The sequence below is a fragment of the Rhinatrema bivittatum genome, chromosome 2, assembly GCF_901001135.1.
Source record: "Rhinatrema bivittatum chromosome 2, aRhiBiv1.1, whole genome shotgun sequence".
Taxonomy (NCBI): domain Eukaryota; kingdom Metazoa; phylum Chordata; class Amphibia; order Gymnophiona; family Rhinatrematidae; genus Rhinatrema; species Rhinatrema bivittatum.
In genome coordinates, this window is record NC_042616.1 from 635,958,314 (window position 1) to 635,979,098 (window position 20,785).

The 20,785-nt window shown below is 44.8% G+C and overlaps 1 protein-coding gene across 1 annotated transcript in view; it reads left to right on the plus strand.

Moving 5' to 3' along the window:
- The window catches only part of LOC115085365 (lipoxygenase homology domain-containing protein 1), a 462,471-nt gene that overhangs the window by 118,899 nt on the left and 322,787 nt on the right, over positions 1-20,785 (plus strand). The gene's annotated exons all lie outside the window — the stretch shown is intronic.

Below are 20,785 nucleotides of genomic sequence, written 5' to 3' on the forward strand. Positions count from 1 at the left end.
CTGTAGCGGTTGTATATGAGTTTGCGTATGGGGAATGAGTCCATTTGGAGTGTGTGGTTGGGGTATATGAGGTAACAGGGTATTTAGAGGCGGAGGGGGTGGGGAATTGCAGGGGGATGTAAAGAGCGAGCAGAGTGAGTTGAACACAGAGACACAAAGAAGAACACAGAGGGTCACACTAAGGGGCAAGCCCCTTTGTCGCGCCCTTTAGGGGCGAGAGGCCTTGGAGAGTGGAATTAGAGTTATGGGCTTGCTTGGCAGGAAGTGAGGTCAGCCGGGTGGTCGGGTTCGCTGGCGTCGGTCTGCGGCGTGCTCGGTCACGGTTTCAGCACACACGTATGCTGACTCCTTCTCCTACACACACACACACACATATACGCTGACTCCACTCCCTCTCCTACACACACACACACACACACACACACACATGTTTTCTTTTTCCCACACATGCTCAACACATACATGCTCTCTCCCCATATGCTCTCATACACATATGCACTCACACACTCACATGCACATACTCTTTTATGTCACTCCCTTCTAGGTGCAGCAGCAGCAGCTTTCTTCTTGCACTTCCACACAGCAGGAGGCCTCCACTTCTTCCTTGTGAGCAAACATGGCTCTTGTCCTTGACCACACAGGCTGTTTTCTGTTGCTTCTCTCTTCAGCCGCACAGCTCGGTCACCGATGCAGCCTCTCTTAAGCCTTACGGCTTGACCACTGATGCACCCTCTCTTCTGCCACATGGCCCGGCTGCTGTTGCTACCTCTCTTCAGTCGCGTGGCCCAGCCTCCGATGCTGCCTCTCTTCAGTCTAGGGTTTCCAACTCTACAGTTTTGGACCGGAGTGCCAGGTTTTCAGGCATTCTGTATAGTCTCCAGTCAGAAGTACCGACCGGACACTAAATGTCCAGTTTTGCAGGTGGATCCTCCTTTTCTTCACAGCCTCTTAGTTAGAGGAAGGGAAAGGCAGGTTGGAGCCTATCAGAGGAGAGCTGTGCTGTATCTCCTTTCCCATGCTGTGATTGGACAGCATAGGGAGAGGAGGTGGTGCACAGCACAACCCTCAGCTCCCAGTGGTTCTGCAGATACATAATAGATATAGTGTTTAGGTAGTTCACTGGCAGGATCTAAAATTTATGCAAATGTGGTACCATTCCCCCACCCCACCTCCTGGTCCTTAAGTGTCCAGTCCTGATTTATGGAAAAGTTGGCAACCCTACTTCAGCCGTGCGGCCCAGCTCTTCAGTTGTGTGGCCGGCTGCCGATGCACCTCTCTTCAGCCACGTGGCGGGGTGGGTTCCCTGATGGTCGTGGGCCTCCTCCTCTTCTGCCACCGAGTGGGATGGGCAGCCCTGGCAGCTGTAGAGCCTTTTTTTTCTTTGGGCGGGATGGGATCCCCTGCCCCCTTGGTGTACCCTACAGCCTGGCACCTGGGGGCCTTGGCCCCCCTGGCCCCACCTTGCTACACCACTGCCAGACAATCCACATCCTCTACAATAAAGCAGAGATTATGGTTCATTTAATTAGCCTCTGCAGGCATTCATTGTCATTTTATTTTGAAAGGGTTGATTCATTATATACAGCCATACATCTCTGACAGTTGCTTGAATGGGTGAATTATCCAATCTGATTGGTCCAATTGGCTGTCTCTTGTGAATATCAATTAAGTGTGTCACAAATACTGAATTGTGCAAATAGCCTGAATCGGTCTGAAGGATGAATGTGATTTGGACTGGAGTATGTTTTGATGCCTCTAATGGGTGCCTCCAATGGGTGACAGAAACAGTAACATGATGGCAGAAAAAATGAGTCCGCCCATTGTCAGTGACCTTGAAGCAAGATCTTAAGCTCTGTGTTATAAAGAGAGTAATGAATACCTGCCTTACATGCAGCCTGCCTTTTTGCATATTTTAGGATTGTAATTCCCAAATCTGTCTTGGTGACCCCAAAGCCAGTAAGGTTATTAGGGTATCCATCATGAATATAGATGAGATAAATTAGCATACATTGGAGGTTCAGGGCATGCACATTTATCTTATGCATATTCATTGTGAATATCCTAAAAACCTGTCATGCTGTGGGGTCAGTAGGACAACTTACAGTTTATCTAAATGTTTTTTATAAAGCAAAATCACTTATTTTTGGTGCTACAGTACCTTTGGCTTGACTTTTTGGAAGATTCCAGAGAAAATAGAACTTGCTTTTCAGAACATTATCCTGTATAAATTCAGATTACAGGACACATGCAGGTTATGGGAAAAGTAATCCAAAAAGAGGAAGAAAAAGCCCTTGCAAGTAAGTTTGCTTATACTGCTTTGGAATAGCACATTTATTTCATACTATTTATGGAAGGGAAAAAAGTCCTCAGAAAAAATACTGTGCAAGCAAAATACTTGGGTAAAAGCAATATGGAACTTTTTCTTTTAAACTTCTGTTCATCAGTCTTTATTTATTGTGTACCTCAGTGAAAAGGCCTTTTCACTGTCTAAACCACAGTCAGTCATTCCAAAGTCTAAGGGAAGATTATTATTGGCTTAGAAATGGAATGCATGATACAGTGAAGTTATGCACACATTTTAAATAAAAATGAACTAATCAATTGTTCTTCAATACATGCTACGTTATGCTTTAAATTTGTCTAACTGGTAAACATTTCTGTTTGCTTTAGAGCAGAGGTGGCCAAAGCCGGTCTTTGAGAGCCTCAAACAAGCCGCTTTCAGGATATCCACAATGAATATGCATAACATAGATTTGCATACAATGGAAACAGTGCCTGCAAAGGCTCAGTGACGCACATAAGCCCCGGGATGCGCGTATGTCCCGGGGCTTGAAAAAAGGGGCGGGGACGGTCCGGGGCAGGGCAGGGGCATGGCCAGAGGTCTCCGAAGGCCTGCTAGGGAAATCGTGCTTTGGCACTCGGCTGGCGCGTGCAACCTACTCCTGCCCAGAGGCAGGCGCAACTTAAATAATAAAGGTAGGGGGGGGATTTAGGTAGGGCTGGGGGCGGGTTAGATAGGGGAAGGGAGGGGAAGGTGCGCGGGGGCGAAAGGAAAGTTCCCTCCGAGGCCGCTCCGATTTCAGACTGGCCTCGGAGAGAACGGGGAAAGCCATCGGGGCTCCCCTAGGGCTCGGTGCGCGCAAGGTGCGCAAGTGTGCACTCCCTTGCGCACGCTGACCCGGATTTTATAAGACGCGCATGGCTGCGTGCGCATGTTATAAAATCGGGCGTAGATTTGTGTGCGCCGCATTGCGTGCACAAATCTACGCCTGCACGTAGGTTAGAAAATCTGGCCCCCTGAATTTAGCAAATAGGTCATTTAAAACAAATGAGAGAACATTGTTTTTTTACTCACGCATAGTTAAGCTCTGGAATTCATTGCCAGAGGATGTGGTTACAGCAGTTAGTGTTACTGGGTTTAAAAAAGGTTTGGATAAGTTCCCAGAGGAACTTATCCAAACTTATAGTAGCTTGAAATCTATTTAATGTTAGGGTACTTGCCAGGTACTTGTGACTTGGATTGGCCAGTGGTCACTTTTGGAAACAGGATACTGGGCATGATGGACCCTTAGTCTGACCAAGTATGGCATATCTTATGTTCTTATGTTCTTTTTCTTCTCTTATGAGGCCTCACTCCATGCAGCCTTCATTAATTAAAATTATCCTTTCCTCAATTAATCCCACCTATAACTCACCTAGCTATGTGCTTCCCAATCAGATCTCACTGTTTTAAATTATAGCCTTTTATTTTTTTTCTGGGTGTCTTATCTGTCTGACTTGAACAGATTGTGAGCTCCATGGAGTAGGGACTGTCTCTAATTTGTCTCTGTACAGCACAGCATACAGCTGGTAGAGCTATAGAAATGGTCAATAATAATAAATGATTTGTAATAGTAATAAAATTATTTGGTACTGCAGTGCAGGTGCTTGTTTTAACTGCTCATTACACTGTTATATTTACTTCTCATTACTTTTGACCCTTGACTTCTTTAGGATCCTGGTACATCATGCCCTACTAGCTGTGCATGCCCTAATTTAGAGGTACAGAAACCTAATCTCCAGGGATCCAGATATGTTTGGTTTTCAGGAAATTTAATAGGCATTTATCAGGCATTTCTGCATACATTTGGTTTGAAAAACAAGTAAATATGCATTATTTGGTTGCTCCACCCCCCTCTGTTTGCGGCCCTCTAGGACTAGGGTTGTGTTTATAATCATGTAATTATAAGCCCTTCTCAGAGCTAAGATTTTATTCAGTACAATACAATGGAACTTAAAATTATTTAGCTAAGACATTACTTAGATAAAATTGCATTTTATTATCTTTTTTTTTGTTGTTGTTTTTACTTTTTATTTAGAAGTGTGAAGCAAGTATGCATGTACAGAGACCGTATCCTTGAATGGAAATATAAGCTGAAGCTTACAGAATTATTAGAAAAAGGAAAATAAAAAATCCCTCCAAAGATAATATCAAGATTATAATCCCTAAGCCCATATAAATAGGAAAGGAAGAACAGTCAGATCTGTTAAAAATAAGAGGAAAAAAACAAGAGATAAAAACAAGGGTGAACTGATGTAACTGCCCAGTTCAGCCGGTCACACCAAAAAGCATTTATATTATGGGGTTCTTGTTTACAAGGCGATAGAATAAATAGACTTTCTGGTGCATTTGGATACAGGCACACAGTTCTCCAGCTGTTTCTTCTCTCCAGCATAATAGACTGCATTCTGGATCTTGTGTTTCCCGAAGAAAAACAATCCCTTTACTGCAGAAATTTATAACAATGAAAATATTTACAGTAACCTGTTCAGGAACTATTCTCTGTTCCTATAGAGCTAGGGCAGGTTGAGGCTCCGAATGAACATCCCACTTAGCACTACTTATCCACATAAATGTTTATTCACTGAACTGTTGGAATACCTTTCCCTATAACCTTCTACTACAGGAGAACTTGGGTCTTAGGAATAATTTTGCTTCAGGGAGTAGTTTCTGGCTCCTTATTTCTCACTTCACTTTTACCTGCAAGCCAGTTTCTTTCTGGCTTTCAAAGAGCTTGGCTTGTTTAGAAATACCTTGCCTAACTCAAGTCCCAGGCCTTTCTTCCTTCCTGGAATCCCAAGTTCCACACCTTTCTTTTTGCTTTCTACAAGCGAACTTCCAAACTGCTTCCTTCTTCTAACAGGGACAGTTTCAGACTCTGCTTCTTCTTTCGCTTACCAAGCTAAAACATGATCTTTTTTATTTCTTCTTGAGTCAGAAGTTAGCCAGCTAAATTAATAAGTGGGCACATATCTGGCTAAATTCTAGCCACCTAATAAGTTAGGAGGCTAGAATTTAGGAGACAGCAAAGTGTGTTAACTTTCAGTAATACCTACAGAATTGCATTTTTCTACCTGCTCATTTCACAGATAGAGAGAAAGAGAAAGAGAGAGAGAGAGAGACTTGATAGACTCTCTACCTGGGTAACATCAATCTAGGTTGAGAGAACATTGTACAAATCTCATCGTTATGTGAGTTTCCACACTCCAAAAGACATCAAATCTTCACAAGAGTGCACTGTTCTATTCGTATGTCTCACTCTGCATGTAAAAGTAGCCCCTAACCTCTATACTACTACATAAACCTCACCTCGAGTTACTAGGTAGGCTTCCTATAGTAGCATAAATAGCTGCTTACTATGGTGCATAACTGGGAGGAATTGAGTTAGCCACCTAAGTTAACCAGCCACAAACACTAGTCAGAGTTAACTGGATAACTGAGCCAACTAAGTTCAATCAGGACAAAGAGCCATCCTAAAGTTAGGTGGTCATAGTTAGTCAGCTATATTCAATAGTGCAGTTTCACTATTGAACAGAGCACCAAAAGAAGCAGAAAAAACCCCCAAGGCAGTAATAGAGGTTCTAAGTAACAGAAAGAGTAGCCCCAAAGCATCACGAGAAGCACAAAGCAGCTATCCATAGTGGCAAGAGCACTCTAAAGCTCCAAATGAGGGGCAAAAGGCATCCCTATTGTCTAGTAAGGAGTAGTTATGAGGTCTGTAGTCAGGCATAGCCCAGCTAGTCAAGCTAGCCAGATAAACCTATCCAGCTGGGCTATGCCTGACTAAAGACCTCATAACTACTCCTTACTAGACAATAGGGATGTACAGAGGAAAAAGCATGTTTTGGTTTGCTTATTCATTTCATAAGTTAAAATCATTTGTTTGGTTCATTGCAAATGAAAAAAAAATCACTAATTATTTTTATTCATTTGTTTCCAATTGAAGTCAAAGGAGGAAGCAATGCAGCCTATTTTGAGTTCCCAAATTTGGATTCTCTAGTCATTTCTAATATAACTTGTTGGTAAACATCATCAGAAGGTTGAAGCATTCCAATGCACCAAGATTATGTCAACATGGCACAAAATGTGGCATGAATAACTTAAGGACCTGAAATAGGGCAAAATGCTACGAGGAGTGGCAGGTGTTCTCTAAGGCACCAGCAGGAGGAGCAAAGTAGCAGCAAGAGGGGCCAGAACACCACAAGGCTCCAAAGGTTAAGCCACGGACACCAACAACAGTGGCATAACCCCCCCTAAGGCTTCATTAGAGGGGCAAAGTGGCACCAAGAGTGACATGAACAACTCAAGACAGCATGAAGAGGGAACAGAGCACCAAAAGAAGCAGAAAAAAACCCCAAGGCAGTAATAGAGCTTCTAAGCAACAGAAAGAGTAGCTCCAAAGCATCATGAGAAGCACAAAGCAGCTTTCCATAATGGCAAGAACACTCTAAGGCTCCAAATGAGGGGCAAAGGGCACCTATCAAATTAGTAAAAAGCCCAGGCAGTGAGAAGCTAGAGGAAATCCCTGTGGGAGGTCTGATGATGCCATATGGCATCATTAAGGGAAGAAGTTGGTTATTTAGACTTGGAGTTCGTCTTCAGTTAGTTTACTGCATTGAATGGGACCATGTGTTTTTAATGCATGCAGTATACAAATTGGCACTAAAATGTTGCATTGGTTTTGGTGCAACTTTTATAACATCAGCCCCTTGGTGCAGCATTTTTCACTGTGACATAGATTTAATGGGAAACACAAATGAACAAAAAGAAAAATGTTCTTTAAATTTAACTGTCATCTATTAATGCTTACCAGGATCAGGCGTTAATAGATGTGAGCATTGAAAAAAGAAGAAAAAGAAAAGAAATAAAAGAGAATAAAATTGATGATTGGACCCTTCATAAAAACCGATGCCGAGTTTAACGGCATCGGTTTTCATGACTGGTGGTCATGAAAACCGACGCCAAGTTTATCGATACCGGTCACGAAAACTGACGCCGATAAACCCGGCATCAGTTTCTGTGATTGCCAGATGGCAGTAAGGAAAACCGACGCCGATAAACTCAGCATTGGTTTATAGCGACTAAAACCAACGCCGGGTTTATCGGCATCAGTTTCCCTTACTGCTGTATGCCTGTCACGAAAACTGACGCCGGGTTTATCGGCGTCGGTTTTTGTGACCGGTGTACGGCAGTCACGAAAACCGTTTGCATTGCGCCCCCCTTTGGGGCACCATGCGCACATTAAGAGAGCAGGCACTGACTATTCAGTGCCCGCTTTCTACGTGACTTTATTGCATCAGCCCCTAAGAGCAGAAGTAAACATGTGGAGCTAACAGCCCATCATGCTCCATGGCTGCCGGATTTAAAATTAGGATTTACATGCATAACTCTTGCCCTCGCCCAGGAATGCCCCTGACATGCCCCAACTCCATCCTTATTTTTTTAGCTTGCACACATGCATTTATGCACATAATTTCGGCATTTAAAATACGTATTGCTCATGCACAGCCCATATACTCATGTATATGGGCCTTTCAACACGAGAAATGCTTTTAAAATTCACCCCATAGGATGTAATTTCTAAGGATGCTCATTATTTTAAAACAAATGACTAATCTGCACTAAAAAAAAGTCTATTTTGATTTGCTTTGTTCCAAACAAAATGAATGGAGAGAGGCTCAAAAAATAATAATAAACTTTCATTTCCATTCATGTTTTGAGCTGTTAAAATCTATGGGGGAAGCAATTCAGCAGTTTTTTAACTCATCCCAGGCAGAGTAGTGATAGGTCAACCAGACCCGTTTGGCTCTTCAGTCTGTACTCCCCTTGTCCTTGTGAAAAGGACAAGGGGAGTACGAGGAAGGAGCAGGATGAAAAAAGGTGATGATTTCAGCTGTATGGATTGACAATGATTTCCTACTCTTTTAACCTGAAGCTAAAAAGAAATCTTGAAGCATTTGTCTCTTGGATTTCCAAAAGACAGGTATTAGTTCTGAAGTTACAAAAAGGTTTACATAGGAAAAAGGAAGAAAGGCTTAGCCTGTTGCTTTTTGCTAGTGTCTCACAGGGGACACTAATCTTGCTGACTGAGAGGATTACAGTTTAACTGTATCAACAGGAGTTAAAAAGCTATGCAGAGACAAAGTGTCACTGCCTCCAGCATATTTTGTAGGAGAGATGTGTGATTTACTGTGACAGGAGGCATCAAGAGATACTGTAAGAGTCAAGAACACCCCTCAAGAAGAGCAGGTAACAGAAAGTGTGAGAGGTATTTCTAATAGGGATGTGAATCGTTTTCCATATCGTCTTAACGATAGAAATCGTGTGGCAGGGCAAGAAAATCGTGTTAGGCACGATTTTTTAGTTAAAAAATCGTTAAAAATCGTTTTTTCCGATTAGTGCGCACTAACGGGGAGTTAGTGCGCACTAACTGAAAATGATACAATTTGACACTTTTCAGGTCAGTTAAGGTCAGTTTAGGAATGAATATGTATTCCTATTGGCTGCCCTCTTATTTATTCATGTTACCAAGCTTCCCACTGACAGTATATGGGGGATGGGAAATGGAAACAGTTGGTAGCTTGACAAAACAAGTAATGTGATCAGTCAATGTGACTAGAACTTGTGCCCTAACCCTGATACCAGGGGTATTGTGATCTTCCTGCACACAGTGCCCTATTCCTGATACCGGGGGTGTTGGGATCTTCTTGCACACATCCCGGTATCAGGGATAGGGCACTGCATGCAGGAAGATCACAACACCCCTGGTATTAGGGATAGGGCACTGCGTGCAGGAAGATCACAACACTCCTGGTATTAATAGGGATAGGGCACTGCATGCAGGAAGATCACAACACCCCTGGTATCAGGGATAGGGCACTGTGTGCAGGAAGATCACCCCGGAGGAGTGAGGGTCAGGCAGCTCCCCCCTGTCTGTGAAGCCAGCCTCTCACTAGTAATGCAGGGAGGGAGCTGTCTCAGACTTCACCATCCTCCTCCCTCCCCCCCCTCACCCACACACCATTCACTAGCTGGGACATGGGGGAAGTCAGGAGTGAGGGTCCGGCAGCTCCCCCCTGTCTGTGAAGCCAGCCTCTCACTAGTAATGCAGGGAGGGAGCTGTCTCAGACTTCACCATCCTCCCCCCCCCTCACCCACACACCATTCACTAGCTGGGACATGGGGGAAGTCAGGAGTGAGGGTCAGGCAGCTCCCCCCTGTCTGTGAAGCCAGCCTCTCACTAGTAATGCAGGGAGGGAGCTGTCTCAGACTTCACCATCCTCCCCCCCCCCCTCACCCACACACCATTCACTAGCTGGGACATGGGGGAAGTCAGGAGTGAGGGTCAGGCAGCTCCCCCCTGTCTGTGAAGCCAGCCTCTCACTAGTAATGCAGGGAGGGAGCTGTCTCAGACTTCACCATCCTCCCCCCCCCCTCACCCACACACCATTCACTAGCTGGGACATGGGGGAAGTCAGGAGTGAGGGTCAGGCAGCTCCCCCCTGTCTGTGAAGCCAGCCACTCACTAGTAATGCAGGGAGGGAGCTGTCTCAGACTCCACCATCCTCCCCCCCCCCCTCACCCACACACCATTCACTAGCTGGGACATGGGGGAAGTCAGGAGTGAGGGTCAGGCAGCTCCCCCCTGTCTGTGAAGCCAGCCTCTCACTAGTAATGCAGGGAGGGAGCTGTCTCAGACTTCACCATCCTCTCCCCCCCCCCTCACCCACACACCATTCACTAGCTGGGACATGGGGGAAGTCAGGAGTGAGGGTCAGGCAGCTCCCCCCTGTCTGTGAAGCCAGCCTCTCCCTAGTAATGCAGGGAGGGAGCTGTCTCAGACTTCACCATCCTCCCCCCCCCCTCACCCACACACCATTCACTAGCTGGGACATGGGGGAAGTCAGGAGTGAGGGTCCGGCAGCTCCCCCCTGTCTGTGAAGTCAGCCTCTCACTAGTAATGCAGGGAGGGAGCTGTCTCAGACTTCACCATCCTCCCTCCCCCCCCCCTCACCCACACACCATTCACTAGCTGGGACATGGGGGAAGTCAGGAGTGAGGATCAGGCAGCTCCCCCCTGTCTGTGAAGCCAGCCTCTCACTAGTAATGCAGGGAGGGAGCTGTCTCAGACTTCACCATCCTCCCCCCCCCCCCCTCACCCACACACCATTCACTAGCTGGGACATGGGGGAAGTCAGGAGTGAGGGTCAGGCAGCTCCCCCCTGTCTGTGAAGCCAGCCTCTCACTAGTAATGCAGGGAGGGAGCTGTCTCAGACTGGTATCAGGGTTAGGGCACTGTGTGCAGGAAGATCACAACACCCCTGGTGCCAGGGTTAGGGCACTGTGTGCAGGAAAATCACTTAAAATCTACACTTACCAACAATCAATTACATATATTTGAACTGTGTACAGTTCCAGCCAGGACCACCTTTCTAAAATGCACAGTGATTGGCAAATTCAACATGCACTAGCATTTCAGGTGCCTGCTAACAAAAATAATAAACAAACAAGTTCTAGTCACGTGAGTGCTGATCATTACATTACTTTTTTTGTCAAGCTTCCAACTGTTTCCATTTCACATCCCCCCAACCATTACCTCAGTGTTAGCCTTGGTAACATCAATAGATAAGAGCACAGCCAGCCAATAGGAATACATATTCATTCCTAAGTGACCTTTACTGACCTGGGAAGTGTGAACACTTTGTTTCATTTTCTGTTGGTGTTCGTTAGTTTCCAGTTCCATTTCCCATCCCCCCAAACATCACCTCAGTGGTAACCTTGGTAACATCAATAGATAAGAGGGCAGCCAGCCAATAGGAACACATATTCATTCCTAACTGACCTTCAGTGACCTGGAAAGTGTTTATTTGTATCATTTTCAGTTAGTGCGCACTAAATCGAGTTAGTGCGCACTAACTGGGAGTTAGTGCGCACTAACTCCCGTTAGTGCGCACTAACACGATTTAACGATTTTTAACGATAAATCGTTAGAATTTCTATTGTATCGTGTTCTATAACGATTTAAGACGATATTAACATTATCGGACGATAATTTTAATCGTTGAAAAACGATTCACATCCCTAATTTCTAATCTGTTTCCTCCTGCTCTGCCTTCTACCCCAACACTAGCAGCAGAAGTACCCAAGGATCCAGAGATGGAGAGGGGATCCTGTAATACATCAGACGAATGGAGGCAATTCAGAGTTATAGAGGACCAGAGTTTTGCAGAATTAATTTACTGTTGGAAAGCCATCAGTATAAGAAAAGATCTGGGCCATCTTGTAAACCTTGGAATACAGCATCATCTGCAAGACCAATTCTTGTTAGCTTTGGTTTCAGTGGAGGCCACTGGTACTTGTCTGAGGACCCTGTCTTCCAGTCAAAGCAGGAGAAGGAAAGTCAGAGAAAAGAGGAAGACCATCTCCAAAGGCAATCTTTCCAGGCTGGAGACACAGACACTCACAGTATCCAGCCTTTTCTTCATATACTTTAAGCTTTATTTAACACTTCCAGTTTACAAACAATAGTATACTGCCTTACCCCAGGACAGTATACTCACTAACCTTCAAAGAGGGACAGGATTCCTATTTATGGAGACGCAGAGGCCACCTGATTCCAGCTGGGCTCTCATACTTATTCCCCTCCTAGCAGAGTTCCACCCACATGGTTCTTTCCCACTATGGGAATTAAGGTGGATCAAGCTAAATGCCTGGTCCTGCACAGGTTAAGAAGGAGAAACAGGGTCACTTCCTCATATACCCCCCTCCCCCCCCCCCTCAGCTTAGACCTGTCAATCCAAGTGTTATTAATCTCCCTGGATCCCATCCAGGGAAGTACCATATAACCCCACTTCCTTTCAACTGGCCTCCCATCAGCTAGGCTTGGGGCCAGGGTTCTAGGGTCACACTCACACCGATATATTAGAGTTACCCTAGACCACATCATTATCACTTGCCACAGTGCCTTCTGCCAGTGTGCACCATCAGCCTTTTACATGAGTCCTAAGCTGGCTCCAGGTTCCAATCCTACGCCTTTGGGACTCTTTAGACTAGCTGTGGATCATTAAGTAGTGGTTTCTCTGATACCAATTGTGCCTCCTTTCTGGCATCCCTCTCAGCATCCTCTTGCCAGTTGACAGTCCAACTCCATGGCTCTTTTTGGGGTCTCCAAGGCACTTCTTTCTGGGCTCTCTGCAGCCCCATCTGGATTCTCTGTGGTACCCCTCTCTGGGCTTTCTGCTGCGCCTTTCTCTGGGTTCTCTGCAGCGCCCTTCTCTGGGCTCTCTACAGCGCTTCTGTCTGGGCTATCTGCAGTACCTCCACCTTGCTTCTCTGAGTGGCTCTCTCTGGTCTTTCACCATCACTTCTCTCTAGCACCTTTGCAGCACCCTTCACAGGCCAGTCCATGCGCCTTCCAAGTGGTAACTCTGTACTGTCACCTTCTGGGCAGACTCAGACTGTAGAGCCTCAGCCCTCAGGCCAGGCTGTAAAGCTCCACCCTCAGCTGACCTGCACACAAGTTACAGTCACTGCAGGTTCCATTAGCTGGCTCTCATTCTCTTCTGTCACCTGCTTCAGTGGGGTGCTCCCTGGTTCCATGCCAGGTTTTTCTGTCACACTGTCCAGAAGGTTTTTCTCCTGGTGCAGGACCATTGCTGCTTTTATAAAACTCTGCATCTGTGTCAACTTGCATTGCATCAAGTTCTGACTGTACTCTTGTCGTATTAGTAGTTAAGCGCAATGCTGTTGCTTTGAATTCTTTCACCGTAGAGGTCCATGTAATCTGGCTTCTCTTTGCACAATTTTGCCCTTGCCTCTGACCTTCCATGAGGCTTTGACATAGTGCTAGTAAAACTTGCTCATTCATACTTGCTTCTGAAGGGGACCTGCCCTGTTCCAACACACAGCACTCTGGCAGTTTAATTTCTCTTTTCAGCAACCTGCCAGTCCAAACACAGTCTCTCTGTCTTTTTTTGTCCTCTGAAAAAGATTTAAAAAAGAGGGGGAAAAGCCTGCTTTTCTAGCATTAACTGACTAATTCTCCTGACTCATTGCTAGCGCAGCTAATCTCCTTACTTGTATCAAACCTATCTTAACTCCCTACAGGCCCTGCAGAGACCACTCTCTGGTTTAAAGAAAAAAACTATTTTTTTCAGTGTGCTCTTCTTTGAGCCATGCTGTTTTACTTCTTCAGAGCTCTGTACCCAACTAGTAGCAATGCTTTGCCTCCAAACTGTTTGGCAGGTACCAACATACAATAAATTTCTTTTCTTATCTCCTTTAGAGGCTTGGGATTTTTTTTTTGTTTGTTTGAAGCTTAGAGAAAAAATCCCCAAACTAATACCATATTTGGGATACCGAGCAAGCTTTCCAGGCTGGAGACACAGACACTCACTGACTCCAGCCTTTTCTTCATATACTTTCAGCTTTATTTAACACTTCCAGCTTACAAACATTAGTAGACTGCCTTACCTCTGGACAATATACTCACAAACCTTCCCCAGAGAGGGACAGGAGCTCCTATTTCTGGAGATGTGGGGGCCTCCTGATTCCAGCTGGGCTTGTATACTTATTCCCTTTCCAGCAGAGTCCCACCCACAAGGCTGTCTCCCACTGTGGGAATTAAGTTGGACCTGGCTAGGGCTAAATGCCTGCTACTGCACACGTTAAGGAGTGGAGTTTCTGCAAGGAGAGCATCTGGAGTGCCTCCAAAAGCCCCTGTGAAGAGACTTTTGAGGCAGAGAACTTGAGTGACTGGGAGAGAAAGAGACTGGAAGAGTCCAAGTTTTCAGAGGCTGAAGTGGAAAAGAAGAGTGTGTTGGAGCCTGCAGAACCCAAGGGGACATGGTGCTTGCAAGGAGTTCCAGAGTGGGTTGGGAGTTGCATCTGCCTAGGGAAGGGGGTGAGTTACCTGGGACCTGTTGAGTGTTATAAGAGACAGTGAAGCCAGAGGAGAGACCTTGGAAGAAAGACTTTGGAGTGGGAAGAAAGAGAGTAAATACCTCTGAGGAGAAATTGTGAAAAAAGACTGTGGAGAAGGTAATCTGGGACCACAAAGGTTCTGGGAGAATAAAGAAGAAGATTAATAGTGCAACAGTGGGGGAATAGAAGTAAATGGCTGTGATATTTGACAAGTGAAGTGACTATGGAAATGCATTATAATTTGAATATAGTGTGTCTTTTGTTTTTCACAATAAACTATTTATTTTTTGGAGCACAGCTGAGGTGTGGTCAGTGGTTTGTTTGTGAAAGTGTCCTCAGCTCAGTTTGGGCCTTGCAGGTGGTCCTGCTCCTCAGCCCACAGTATCTGAACATAAGATTATAAAATATGCCATACTGGGTCAGACCAAGGGTCCATCAAGCCCAGTATCCTGTTTCCAACAGAGGCCAATCCAAGTCACAAGTACCTGGCAAGTACCCAAACATTAAATACATCTCAAGCTACTATTGCTTATTAAGAAACTGATTGTTCCCCCACCCTGGCAGGGCCAAGCCAATGCTCCCCAGGGCTGGGAAGGTGACCCCCAAACACTTTTATGTGCCCAAACCCCAGGCAATTTTATAACAAGCCATTTCCCATCCTCTCAAAACATCACTAAGTCGAAGAGCTCTTTCCACCGCTGGTCCTAAACTTTGGAACTCTCTCCCACCAGACCTTAGAATTGTACAATCAGCACCTACTTTTAAAAAGAGACTCAAGACCTGGTTGTTTAACCAAGCATTTTCTTAACCCCAACAACCAAGCTCTTAACCTCATGACTATCGACATCAGCCTCGACATAGTCAGTACCAGCAATTATACCAGCATTTATACTCATTTTCTCCAAAATATATTGTATTTAAATTGTATTTAAATTATAATTCCCATGTTTATTTTAATTTATTATTATTATTTATTTATCCAAGTTCATCCTACCTTGTTCATTGTAAGACATTATTCTATATATTGTCAAGTTATTTGTTGCAATGTAAACCAAAGTGATTAGTAACTATGTTACCAGAACGTCATTATATAAAACTGTCAAATAAATAAATAAATTTACGTGCATAAACCCAAGTTTTACAGAGCTGTCATGTTTTCCAGTTTCAGGAGAGATTTTAGGCCAGTCCTGGATTTCTGACAACTCTATACTAATGTATTATGGGATGTGTAGCATTGATTTCAATGGGTGAAATCAGGGACTACAAACCAACAATTGCCAAAATGTCCCACTTCTGGAACTGGGTAACTTAGCTGATCTGGTTTTATGCTTGTAAATGGATTTGAAAATTATCTCCATAAAATACAACCAACTCCTAGTTAGCCCTGAAAAGTGAAACCTGGCCACTGAGGGAAACTTATTCTGTACAAGTGTAACTTAATGGCCAGGATCCCAAATGGGTAGTTATTTCCTATATTTTTCATCAGACATGTTTAAGGAAATTTTAAGAAAAATTAAACTCCTAATAGAATATATTTTTGACTCAGTGCAAGAAATTTCTTGTGCTACCCCTATAAATATCAGGTCAAATACAAATTCTGAAATCCAGAATGGGAATAACTTTATTACAAAAAACATCTAAAGATTGAAAATTAACCATCAGGGTAGCCTGTCCAACTACTTCTTCCTGTGAGGATCCCAAATAATGAGAAAGGTTCAGGAAATTCAGAGGGGTAGCTGATTTTCTTCATCTAGTTTCTGCTGAATCTCATTATATCTTCCAGAAGGCAAAGAGTAAGTTTTAATTACCAGAACTGTAAAGCCTCCAGGGTCTTCCTGGGGTATTTTCAGCCGATAAGTAACACTAGTTGTTTTGGGGAAACTGGTGAGATGAAGATTGTTCTTCCTCCAAATATTTCTAGCTTTTCCACCACTTTAATAATATTAGATTCAGATTTCCAAAAAGCTTCACTCTGGCCCTTCTAAAACTTACATCCAAGCTACAGTGGCATTAGACATTTTATCTTGAGACTTTATATGGGAATTAAGTTTCAATAAATTTGGTCTGTGTTATCCATATAATCTGAAAGTTGCTGTTCCATTTGAACAATAGCTCTCCAGACTTCCATGAGGGTGATGACTCAGGGTAGAGTTCAACTCACTACCTTCCCTCCTCTGCGTAGATAGGGCACCTAAAATTTAAACCAAATAAGTAAATAAACAAAAGGGCCCTACATGGTGATGGAGGTCTGTTATCCGAGGCCCAAGGATCCTGTGGGTATAAAGAATGTGTGGGGCCTGTTGGAGCATTGGGCCTGAATTCTGGAGGGATGGCTTGATTGAGACCCAGGAAATGTGGGTATGAATCTGGGGGCCCATGAGGAAGAAAGGATGCAGCATCAGCTAGGCCCAAGGCAGCCATGATAGTGCAGTAGCAGTAGTAAAGGGAACAGCTGATGGAAAGCAGGACCTGTATGCCGCAATGAAGAGAGTGTACCATGGGAGTTGGAGCAGTTGTGAGGAGAGAGGCTGGATCGCAGCGAAAGGAGAGGGACCCGAGCATGGGCAGAGAGAGAGGGCTACCATCCAAAGCAGCAGTGGAGCTGTGGGCCAAGATGAGAGGGGAGCCGTAAGGGAGAAAACAACTGATGAGAAGCAGGCCAAGCGAACAGCTGAGCATGGAGCCAGTGTTGCTCACATTTAATCTTCCTGTCGGCTTCTCAGAACTGACAGTGAATGTGAAGGGGAAAGGAGGACCATTGTGCCCCGGAGGTCAAAATAAGAAAAAGCTGTGATTGGCATCAGAGGGTCCTGGGGAAGTCCCTGACACAGCGATTCCAGTTAGGCCACAATCCCATTAATGTCATGGATGATGTCAGTGGGATCCATGGCTCTAAGGTGGGAGCAACCAATTATATTAAAAATAAGGTAGATAAGATAAAATAAAAATAAAATAATGGCGGAGGTCAGATAAAGAGACTCCATGGGCCTGACTGATACAACCATTCGGCCTTCAGAGCAAATTTAAAAATGGAATTTATTCTGAAGAAACTCTGATGTATTTTGGGGTTAAAACCCCCCCCCCCCCAAACTGAGCAAAACGGATGGGGTTTGAGTGGTACTTATCAGAGAGGGACGTAAACACTATATCCCAGATGTTTTCTGGGATATAAGGATAGCAGATTTTAAATGAGGGTTATTTAGGGTTTGTGATGACAAGGATAAAGATGGCTAAATTCTGAAAATATTTTTTTGGCTGGAATATAACTTTTGGGAAAACTTTGAAGCAAATAATTAACAATTTATGAGTAATGGTACCTTCCTTTATCACCCTATTGTGATGGTTAAGTTCAGCACCTGCCTAGCAAAACTAGGACATTCATGGCATCCAGGTAGAATTCCAAAGCTGTAACCAAGGATACATGACAATGGATTCCCTAGTTACTAGAGAAAAGTCTTACATAATAAGAAACCCCTATGGTCAAAGTGGAAGAAATTATAGAAATATTAAAACCACAAAAAATTCTCTAGCTTAGATGAAAGAAACACCAAATAAGAAAGAAACCCATAGAACAGCATTTAATAGGAAAACCAACTAACCCTAAAAATCAACTGTTTACCGACATGACACCTGTTAGAATGTACTATAGTACGCTTTTACCCTCATTAAATATGTGCCTACATGTAAACCGTTGCGATGGTATTTAACTTAGCAACGGTATAGAAACATTTTTAAATAAATAAATAAATAAATAAATAAATGACATCAGCAACAGCAATAATTTCAGAACCCTACAAGGAAAGTGAATGAGAATTTGCACAAGTATCCCAGAGATGTTTGGTCAGAGCATGAACTATTTGCTGTTGCTCCTTTACTGGGTCCAAAAAGTTTAGAAACATACTATAACTCTGACAACTGCAAAGAAAGGTGTGAAAGAATAGGACTGGAAGAGTGACCTTCTTTCCTTGACTTAAATTAGAAGAATACAATTATCCTTTGTTTCACTTAGTGTTGCGTGTGCCTGCCATGGCAGACTCGCAGCCAGGCCCACTTACCACAATCCAGGACTGGCCTAAAATCTCTTCTGAAACTGGAAAACTTGACAGCTCTGTAAAACTTGGGTTTATGCACGTAAATGGCTTGTTATAAAATTGCCTGGGGTTCAGGCACATAAAAGTGTAATCTGACCTTGTTTGGGATAGAGTGTGAATGAGTGAGTGAATGCGATAGACTAAATTGGAGGTAGATAATTGGCTACTGTAAGGTGAAGAGTAGGAAAGAGGTAATTGTTAAATATAGTTGATTCGCAGGAACTAGGTGTCTGCTTATGATAGATTCTAGAGTGAGTGGAATCTGTGGAAACACCAGAGGTGTCACAGGGTTTGGCAAGAGAGAGTGGTTACATTTGTATAGGTGAACCATTGACACAAAGTGTCCTTAATACCCTTACAAAGAACTTTATCTGAAAAGATAATCTTGTGTGTGGTGCCCCCTTCATCAGGGCTGGCGCGAGTATTAGGTGGGATTAGGTGTCCGCCTAGGGCACCAGAAGTGGGCATGGCACCATAGGCGGATGCAAGGGCACCATTTTTAAAATAATTGTAGAAGTGGTGAGAGTGGAGTGGTGAGCGAGAAGAGGTTTGTAGACTCGGAGAGAATGAGTGGCAAACTTGGAGGGACAAGGTATGCCATTTTTGCAGTTCAGGGGGGTCAAGAGAGAGAGAGAGAGAGAGAACATCATATCACGTGATGCAGTGACATCATTGCCTAGAGCGGCAAGACCCCCTTGCACTGGCTCTGCCCTTTAGCGAGCAGTGAAAGCTACCTGTAAGAAAGAGAGGCCTTGCCTCCTCCTAAGTCCATGAGAGAGATCTTGGATTAGCTATGAAAGTAATCCATTGAGATACATAGTGCACACCACTGTAGTCATTAGTACTTTGATAAACAACCTCTTCTAATAAGGAGGTGGTAGTCACTTTTGCCTCCAAAGTCACCTTGAATAGATGTAGGCAAAAAGGTGTGAAAGAATAGGACTGGAAGAGTGACCTTCTTTCCTTGACCTAAATTAGAGGAATACAATTATCCTTTGTTTCACTTAGTGTTGCGTGTGCCTGCCATGGCAGATCCACAGCCAGGCCCACTTACCCTCATTTGCCTGCGCCAGCGCCTGTTTTTGCCTCTCTTGCGGCAGTGGGCAGATGCCTCTGTGTCCAGGCCACTCCCCATGCTTGCAGCTCCTCCACGGATATCCCAGCTCCATGGCAGAACTCCCTGTGTGGTCCGCGGGGAGACGCCGCCATCTTGTGCCGCGGCCCTCCCTAGGCACGTGCGCATCGGCTGCTTTTAAAGGGGCCATGGAGGGAAACCACCCTGCAGCCCTGGATGATGACATCACTGGGTCCCGGTAATTAAGGCTGGGCCCAGCCAGTGCTTCCTTGCCTTGGAAACAGGTCTCCACGCTTGTCGTGTGCTTGGTTGCCTGTTCCTGCATTTCCTCCGTGTTCCTGGTTCCTGTTTCATTTGTGTTCCTGTTCTTGATCCTGGTATCTGTTCCTGCTCCTGTGTTCCGTGTCTACCCTGCTTATCTACTACTGACTGATACCTGGCTTGACCTGTGTTTCATCTGACCATGCTACTGATTGATACCTGACTTGACTTCTGCTTCATCTGACCACGCTACTGACTGATACCTGGCTTAACCTTTGCTTCATCTGACAAAGCCACTGTTTGATTCCTGGCTTGATCTCCACTACATCTGACTACGCTCCTGCCCATCTCCTGGTTTGACCTTTGCCTTACCTGACCATTCTCTATCTGACTCCTGGTTTGATCCGTTTTTGTCTTGCCACTCTTCCTTGCCTGCCACCTGCCCTGACTTCAGCCTGCTCTTCGACACTACCATTGAACCGACTCTGGACTTGGCCTCTCAGACTTCGACCTGTTCTTACTCGGGCGCCCTCTGTCTGTCTCCTGTTCTCATTGGCACCCGGGTCTCCGGGACTCTGAGTAGTCCAGACCGGATCACCTACTTCTACCACTGCTGCTGGCCCCTGGCTGACTCTCTCATCATCCCTAACAAGACCTCGGGTGGAGGCCCACCTAAGCCCAGCTGGCCCCGGTACCCAAGAGCTCAACCTGTGGGAAACGAAGGCTAGTATTAGCGAAGCTCCAGCCACCTCTGTCAGTCAGCCAACTCCACCTGCTGACGGTGGGGACCCGTAGAACTTGCCCTGCGGGTAATGTCAACCCCACCTCGGCCCAAGGGTCCACCTCCTGCACAACACTTAGTCATCGGAGATGCGATACAAAGGATATTATCCTAACCACACCCAATTGTTTTTAGCACGGGCGCTATTTACGCTATATTTATAGCATTTTGATGAATCTCGGCCTAAGTAGCTCCTTTCTGGAAGGCCCACATCCTTACCACAAATCTGGCTAAGTGGCAGCCACTGAACAGGACTGGATACTGAGCTGCCACCACTTAGGTGGATAATTCCATGCTTTTGCAAGCTAAGTAGCACTGAATATCAGTCTCCCAGA